Source organism: Macaca nemestrina, chromosome 9, assembly GCF_043159975.1.
Source record: "Macaca nemestrina isolate mMacNem1 chromosome 9, mMacNem.hap1, whole genome shotgun sequence".
Lineage (NCBI taxonomy): Eukaryota > Metazoa > Chordata > Mammalia > Primates > Cercopithecidae > Macaca > Macaca nemestrina.
In genome coordinates, this window is record NC_092133.1 from 111,825,311 (window position 1) to 111,833,067 (window position 7,757).

At 46.8% G+C, this 7,757-nt stretch overlaps 1 non-coding gene across 1 annotated transcript; it reads right to left on the minus strand.

The window, feature by feature from the left end:
- Positions 1-679: 679 nt before the first annotated feature.
- Positions 680-740, minus strand: LOC139356456 (U7 small nuclear RNA). Its single transcript, XR_011608428.1, has one exon. It is a non-coding gene; the product is annotated as a U7 small nuclear RNA (small nuclear RNA).
- Between the last annotated feature and the right edge of the window lie 7,017 nt (positions 741-7,757).

A 7,757-nucleotide genomic window follows, 5' to 3' on the forward strand; every position in this document is an offset into this window, starting at 1 on the left:
TTCCAGTTTCTCTATACTCTCACCAACTCTTTTTTTTATTTGAGCCATCCTAGTGTGAAGTGGTATCTCATTGTGGTTGTGATTTACTTTCCCTAATGACCAAAGACATCGAACATCTTTTCATGTGCTTTTTGGCCATTCGTATATCTTCTCTGGAGAAATGTCTATTCAAGTCCTTTGCCCATTGTTTAACTGAGTTATCTTTTTTTTTTCTTTTCTTTTTTTTTTTTGAGTCGGAGTCTCGCTCTGCTGTCTCGGCTCACTGCCACCTCCGCCTCCTGGGTTCTGGCGATTCTCCCGCCTCAGCCTCCTGAGTAGCTGAGACTACAGGCGCCCGCCATGCCCAGCTACTTTTTATGTTTTTAGTTGAGACGGGGTTTCACCATGTTGGCCAGGCTAGTCTTGAACTCCTGGCCTCAAGTGATCCACCCACAGTGGCCTCCCTAAGTGCTGGATTACAGGCGTGGCCACCGCGATGGGGCCCTATGTTATGTTTTTGTTGTTGAGTTATAAGAGTTCTTTATATATTCTGAATATTAAACCCTTACCAGATATATGATTTGTTAATATTTTCTCCCATTCTGTAGGTTGTCTTTTCACATTCTTGATAATGTCTTTTGATGTAAAAGATTTTTATTTATTTATTTATTTATTTATTTATTTATTTATTTATTTATTTTGGGGCTTTCCGGCAAAACTGGAAAGCCTGCTAGGCAAATTCTAAAAGAGCTGTAACACTCAAAAGATTTTCTTTTAAGAAAAAGAAAGGGAAGAGGAAGAACGGTATACCACTTTTGTTGCTGACTTTCTATAGTTATATATATATATTTATGTACATAAATATGTGTTATATATATGTGTATGTATATGTGTGTGTGTGTGTGTGTGTATATATGTATATTTAAAACCAAGGCTGGGCACAGTGGCTCATGCTTATAATTCAGTGCTTGTAGGAAGTCAAGGTGGGAAGATACCCTGGGGTCAGAAGTTCAAGACCAGACTGGCCAGCACAGTGAGACCCCATCTCCATAAAAACTTTTAAGAATAGCCAGGCGTGGTGGTGCATGCCTGTAGTCCTAGCTACTTGAAAGACTGAGGTGGGAGGTTTACTTGAGCCCAGGAGTTTGAGACTACAGTGAGCTGTGATTGCACCACTGTTTCAGCCTGGGTGACACAGTGAGACCTTGTCTGTAAAACAAAAAATTAAATTAAAAAAATTAAGAAACTCCAGAAATTTCTGTGTAACAAAATGCCCATTTGCCCTTGAGGCAGTTCTACTCTACTCTAATAAGCGTAACAAACAAAACTAGGACCTAAAACCACTTGTCAATGGGACTGTTTCTTGTGTTCTGTTTTCCATTTCTTCTCTGTTATGATCTGAAACTACTCTTTTTTTGAGATGTAGTCTCGCTCTGTCACTCAGGCTGGAGTGTAGTTGCGCAATCTTGGCTCACTGCAAGCTCCACCTCCAGGGTTCACGCCATTCCTCTCCCTCAGCCTCCTGAAAAGCTGGGACTACAGGTGCCCGCCACCACACCCCTGGCTAATTTTTTGTATTTTTAGAGACGGGATTTCACCATGTTAGCCAGGATGATCTGGATCTCCTGACATCGTGATCCGCCCGCCTCAGCCTCCAAGTGCTGGGATTACAGGCATGAGCCACCACGCCCAGCCATGATCTGAAGCTTCTAATACCATGTGCATGTTAAGGTTCCCTATTCCTGCCTGACTCTTGTTCTTTTCAGATTGTCAGTTAGCAGCTCTATTGTTAAGTACAAATCACTTTCATTCCCCTTATTAGTCCTGGACCCAGAGAGGTGGCCTTTTCCCTGGGGTGGGAGGTGTGGCTAGGCAACTGTTCAGCGTGCTTACCTCATGGGAGAGGCCCTGGGGCTTAGGACTGTGCTGAGGTTCGAGATGGGGCCTCAAAGGAGAAGATGCTCTTCGACTCTGCGTTTGCCTGCAGCTTTCCCCGCTGGTTCCTGGACACTCACCAGTCACAGTAATATGACTGCTGAATACACCCCTGCTTAGACCAGCGGGCTTCCCTCTGCTGCATGGCTTGGACTATCGCTAACCTGGAAAGGAATCCCTGTCTGCTCTCCCCAAGCATTTCTCTTCCATCCATTCCATTCACAATAAAAACTTAGGGTAGTTGTCTTTTTTTTTTTTTTTTTTGAGACAGGGTCTTGCTCTGTCACCCAGAGCAGTGGCTCTATCTTAGCTCACTGCAATCTCTGTCTCCCAGGCTCCAGTGATCCTCCCACCTCAGCCTCCCAAGTAGCTGAGACGACAGGTGTGCACCACCACTCCAGGCAAATTTTTATTTATTTATTTTTTTGTAGAGACAGGGGTTTCACTGTATTGCCCAAGATGGTCTTGAACTCCTGGCCTCAAATGATCCTTCCTCCTTGGCCTCCAAAGTGCTGGGATTACAGGCATGAGGCATGCCTGGCCCTTCGTACAACATTTCATTTTATAATGAGAGATGACATTTAAGACACCAACAAAACCATCCAGGTCACAGGTTTAAACAAATGCTACAGTGCTACTGCTCGAGTGCAAACAAGAACCAGCAGGAGGTTGAGGGATATTGGATCTGATCTTTGGAGACCATGTGAAGAGTAGCACAGGGCTGTCATATTTCATGGCTGGGTTTAGCAAGATTGCAACTGAATAAGCAAAGAAATTAGAATGACGTGCTCCAAACATTAGTATGGGGAGGACCAAATATTAACTCAGGACAGTTAAAGCCCAACAGGAGGGGAGCTTGCCATGCTGGGCATATTATGGGACCAAACTTGGGTCCACCGACCCAAAGCAGAAAAGCCAAACACTGACATTAGGATTTGCAGCGAGAGAAAGTGAGGCATTTCTTGCAGGGCTCCAAGCAAGGAAAATTGAGTAGCCAATGCTTAAGACCCAGACTCCCCTTTGGCTTACATGTCACGGTTTTGTTGTTGCTGTTTTAGAGTCAGGGTCTCACTTTGTCGCCCAGGCTGGAGTACAGCTCACTGCAGCCACAAAGTCCTGGCTCAAGCAACGCTTCTGTCAGCCTCCTGAGTAGCTGGGACTGTAGGTGCGTACCACTATGCCCAGCTAATTTTTTTTTTTTTTTTTTTTTGAGACAGAGTTTTGCTCTTGTTGCCCTGGCTGGAGTGCAATGGTGTGATCTCAGCTCACCTCATCCTCCGCCTCTCGGGTTCAAGAGATTCTCCTGCCTCAGCCTCCCGAGTAGCTGGGATTACAGGCATGCACCACCACGCTTGGCTAATTTTGTATTTTTAGTAGAGGCGAGGTTTCTCCATGTTGGTCAGGCTGGTCTTGAACTCCCGACCTCAGGTGACCCACCCACCTCAGCCTCCCAAAGTGCTGGAATTACAGGTGTAAGCCACCGCACCTGGCCATGCCCAGCTAATTTTTTTAAAAATTATTTTTTGTGGAGATGAGATCTCACTATTTGCACAGGCTGGTCTTGAACTCCTGGTTTCAAGTGACCCTCCTGCCTCAATCTCTCAAAGAGTTGATATTACAGATGAGAGCCAACATGCCCAGCCCATGTAATGGGGTTTAAAAGGTGGGGAGGCAGAGGCTGCAGGCAAAGTCATAAATCAGTATATGGAGACTACATATTGGTTTGACCTAAAAAGGCCGGATATCTTACAGACTACAAGCAGATTCAAAGGTTTTCTGATTTGCTGTTAGCTAAGGAAGGGAAGTTTTGTCTAAAGTCTTGGGATCAGCATAAAAGAATGTCACCTCTGGCCTGTGGGCATAACTTCCTCCAGGACCCTCAGGAAGAAATTTAGAACAAAGAACAGCGGACAGAGTTCAGTCCTGTTTTCCCTCATCTGAAGTCTGTGTGCCAGCGGATTCATCTGGTGGAGGTCTGGGATTCTTAAAAACAACTCAGGGCCATATGTTAAGGCATTATCTTTAGTTTATAGGGAACCAAACATCCTATGAGTCTAACTTCCTTGCCTATTGTTTTAAGCTGCAATTACTTTCTTGCTTATCAAGTTGCTCACTTACTTCTGAGGGCTGGCTAGTGCTTGGAACTTCCCCTGAAGAAACCCAAGATGTTCCCTTATTTCCATGTTGTGGGGGGTGGGATGTGGCAAGTCAGAGGGTCCCTGCACGATCTCAGGCAAAGCCCTGCCTTCCTTCACATCCTTTGCGTGGTTGTTCCTTTTTTTTTTTTTTTTTTTTTTTTTTGAGACGGTCTCACACTATCACCCAGGCTGGAGTGCAGTGGCACAATCTTGGCTCACTGAAACCTCCACCTGCTGGGTTCAAGCGACTCTCCTGCCTCAGCCTCCCGAGTAACTGGGATTACAGGCGCGTACCACCATGCCTGGCTAATTTTTGTATTTCTAGTAGAGATGGGGTTTCACCGGCTGGGTTCAAACTCCCGACCTCAGGTGATCTGCCCGCCTCGGCCTCCCAAAGTGCTGGGATTACAGGCATAAGCCACCATGCACGGCCCACGCAGTTGTTCTCGAACTCCAGTTTCTCTCCCTCTGATCTTCCTCTCCCTCTGTTTCTGCCTTGGGAAGTGGCTTCCAGACATCACTCCTACTCTCACCTGGACAGGAAAAGCGAACACTTTCCAGACCCCCATTTATCAAGGGAAGAGGCTGTCCTCCTCCTACCACCCCAGACCCAAGAAACACACATCAAAAGAGAAGAGGAAGCACACACCAGTCAGTTTCATCAACAGCGTGGACCCAGCCATGCCCTCATCACCATGACTCGCATGCTTCAGCAAACACACTAGACACAGGCCATAGAGCAGTATCTATGCTGGTTTTGCTAATGGGACTCTCCAAGGACTTCAGCTTCTTTCAGCCCTCCATGCATATGAAGTTTTAGTCCTTCTAAGAACAGTAATTGAGAGTTTGAGCTCCAACATCCTAGGTCTGAGTCTTTTTCTTTGAGACAACAAGATCTCACTCTGTATCCCAGGCTGGAGTGCGGTGGTGCAATCATGGCTCATTATAGCCCCAGCCTCCTGGGCTCAAGTGATTCTCCTGGCTCAACCTCCTGAGTAGCTGGGACTGCAGGTGTGTAGTACCATGTCCAGCTAATTTTTTGTATTTTTAGTAGAGACAGAGTCTCATGTTGCCCATGTTACCCATGTTGTCTTGAACTCCTGGCCTCAAGCCATCCTCCTGCCTCAGCCTCCCACACTGCTGGGATTACAGGTGACAGCCCCCCTGACTAGCCAGTCTGAGTCTCTTACTCCTCCACTTACTGTCTCTGTGCCTTGGGCAAGTGACTTATCTGCTCAGTTTCCTCCTCCATTAAAGGGATAATAACACGTACCTCATCATTTATTGAGAAGATTTATTAAATCATTGATTTAAAGTGCTTGGCACAGTTCCTGGCACACAGTAAACACACAAAATATCTCAGTAATTATATTATTTAATAAGGTAGGTTTGACCCACATTTTCGTTACCTTTACTGTCCCTCCACCCACCCAAGCCCCTGGCCCCACTGCACCAGCTCAGCTCAGGAATCGCTTTTGAGTTCAGTTGAGGTCCCTTGACCTCCTCCTATGCCACAGAAGTATAATGTGGGACTGTTTGGAAGTTTTGTTCCAGTTTCTGCCCTTTTTTTTTTTCTTCTCTGTAGGCACAGGCAGCCTCGAATTCTCCCCGAACAAGCTCAGGGCCAAGTGATTATGGGGCTACGTTCTCAGGGGTGGGGAGGGGATGGGCTGATGCCCCTGAAGGAAGCTGCTTTTTCCCAGGAAGCTCCCTCAGAGCAGATCCGGTTCTGTGGGAGGATGGGCAGGTCTAAGAAGACACTTTTTTTGAGATCGTCTATTGAGATCATCTACGTCACGACTCACCTAAGCCAATTTGGCCATTCACATTTATTAAGCCCCCTTTTTTATTTTTTATTCTTTTGGAGACAGAGTCTCACTCTGTCACCTAGGCTGTAGTGCAGTGGTGAGATCTCGGCTCACTGCAACCTCCACCTCCCGGGTTCAAGCAGTTATCCTGCCTCAGCCTCTGGAGTAACTGAGATTACAGGCGTGCGCCACCAAGCCCTGCTAATTTTTGTTTTATTAGTAGAGATGGGGTTTCACCATGTTGGCCAGGCTGGTCTCGAACTCCTGACCTCATGTGATCCACCTGCCTCAGCCTCCCAAAGTGCTAGGATTACAGGTGTGAGCCACCACACCCGGCCTTATTAAGCCCTTTAAGAATTAATAGAGGCCGGGCGTGGTGGCTTATGCCTGTAATCCCAGCACTTTGGGAGGCCAAGGCAGGAGGATCACCTGAGGTCAGGAGTTCGAAACCAGCCTGGCCAACATGGTGAAATCCCATCTCTACTAAAAAAGTACAAAAATTAGCCAGGGGTGGTGGTGCATGCCCGTAGTCCCAGATACTTTGGTGGCTGAGGCAGGAGAATTGCTTGAACTCGGGAGGCAGAGGCTGCAGTGAGCTGAGATCGCACCACTGCACTCCAACCTGGGCAACAAAGCGAGACTCTGTCTCAAAAAAAAAAAAAAATTAATTGATATGGCTCACCACAAAAAGTTAGAAGTAGGTGATGGCGATTTGCAGTTTGTTACAAGGAAACTGTGGCTCCATGAGGCAGTTTGTTAAAATGAAAGCAAGTCTCAGAGACTATAGCTCTTGTCCCACCTACAAATATTGACCAGCAAGCTGGCAAGTAACAGCTGCAGAGCCTGTTCTGTAAGTTCCGTGGAATGGCAGCTCTCTGTTCTTTCAGGACATTGCAGGAAATGTTTACCTAAGGCAGATTCAAACGATATCCCAGGAGCTGGACTGTACAGACTTATCAGGGCTGGATGAGGGAAGCCTCTGAAAGACCAGGACACAGGGCTGTGCCCGAAATCTTGGGCACCATGCAAAGTATAAAGGCTACTGGAATTGCAGTGGCAGGAGGATCACCGCAGAACAATATCCGAAGCCAGTCCAAGGAGCTTAAACCCAGCCATCCCACCAATATAAAGTTGCTTGTAAATCCACTACGCCAATTAACAAAGCTAACCGAAGGGCTTAGGGTTTCCTCTCTGTAATAGGGGCTCCTGATTAGCCCTTCAGATGCTAACAAATATCCCCAAATTGTGTATTTCCAATTGAGAATTGTGAAAATCAAACCTAACACACATGCGCACACATACATGCACACACACACACACACAACCTTTGCTGAAGTATACCACTTAAAAGTAAATCAGACAATATAAAAGCTTACAGGTCTTCAAATCCTTTTTTGTGCTAAGTCAGAAAAAATGGCACGACTTATACCTAGCCACGAATTCTGAAAACAAGCCACAAGTTCACATCTGGGCTCTCTGCCTTGTACCCAGTAACATAGACAGCCACCTGCCTGACCCCCATACCTCAGTCAGCTTCCCTGACACCCTGCCTCCAGATATATCCTCTCACTGGGGACCCAGCGCATTTAGGAGTGTCCCTAGGACTTCACATGAATATGCAGGTAACTAGAGGACCCTTAAAAGGTAGCGCTTTGGCCAGATGCGGTGGCTCACGCCTGTAATCCCAGCACTTTGGGAGGCTGAGGCGGGCTGATCACCTGAGGTCGGGAGTTCAAGACCAGCCTGACCAACACGGAGAAACCCCGTCTCTACTAAAAACACAAAAATTAGCCAGGCATAGTGGTATGTACCTACAGTCCCAGCTACTCAGGAGGCTGAGGCAGGAGATTAGAACCCGGGAGGTGGAGGTTGCAGTGAGCCAAGATTACGCCATTAC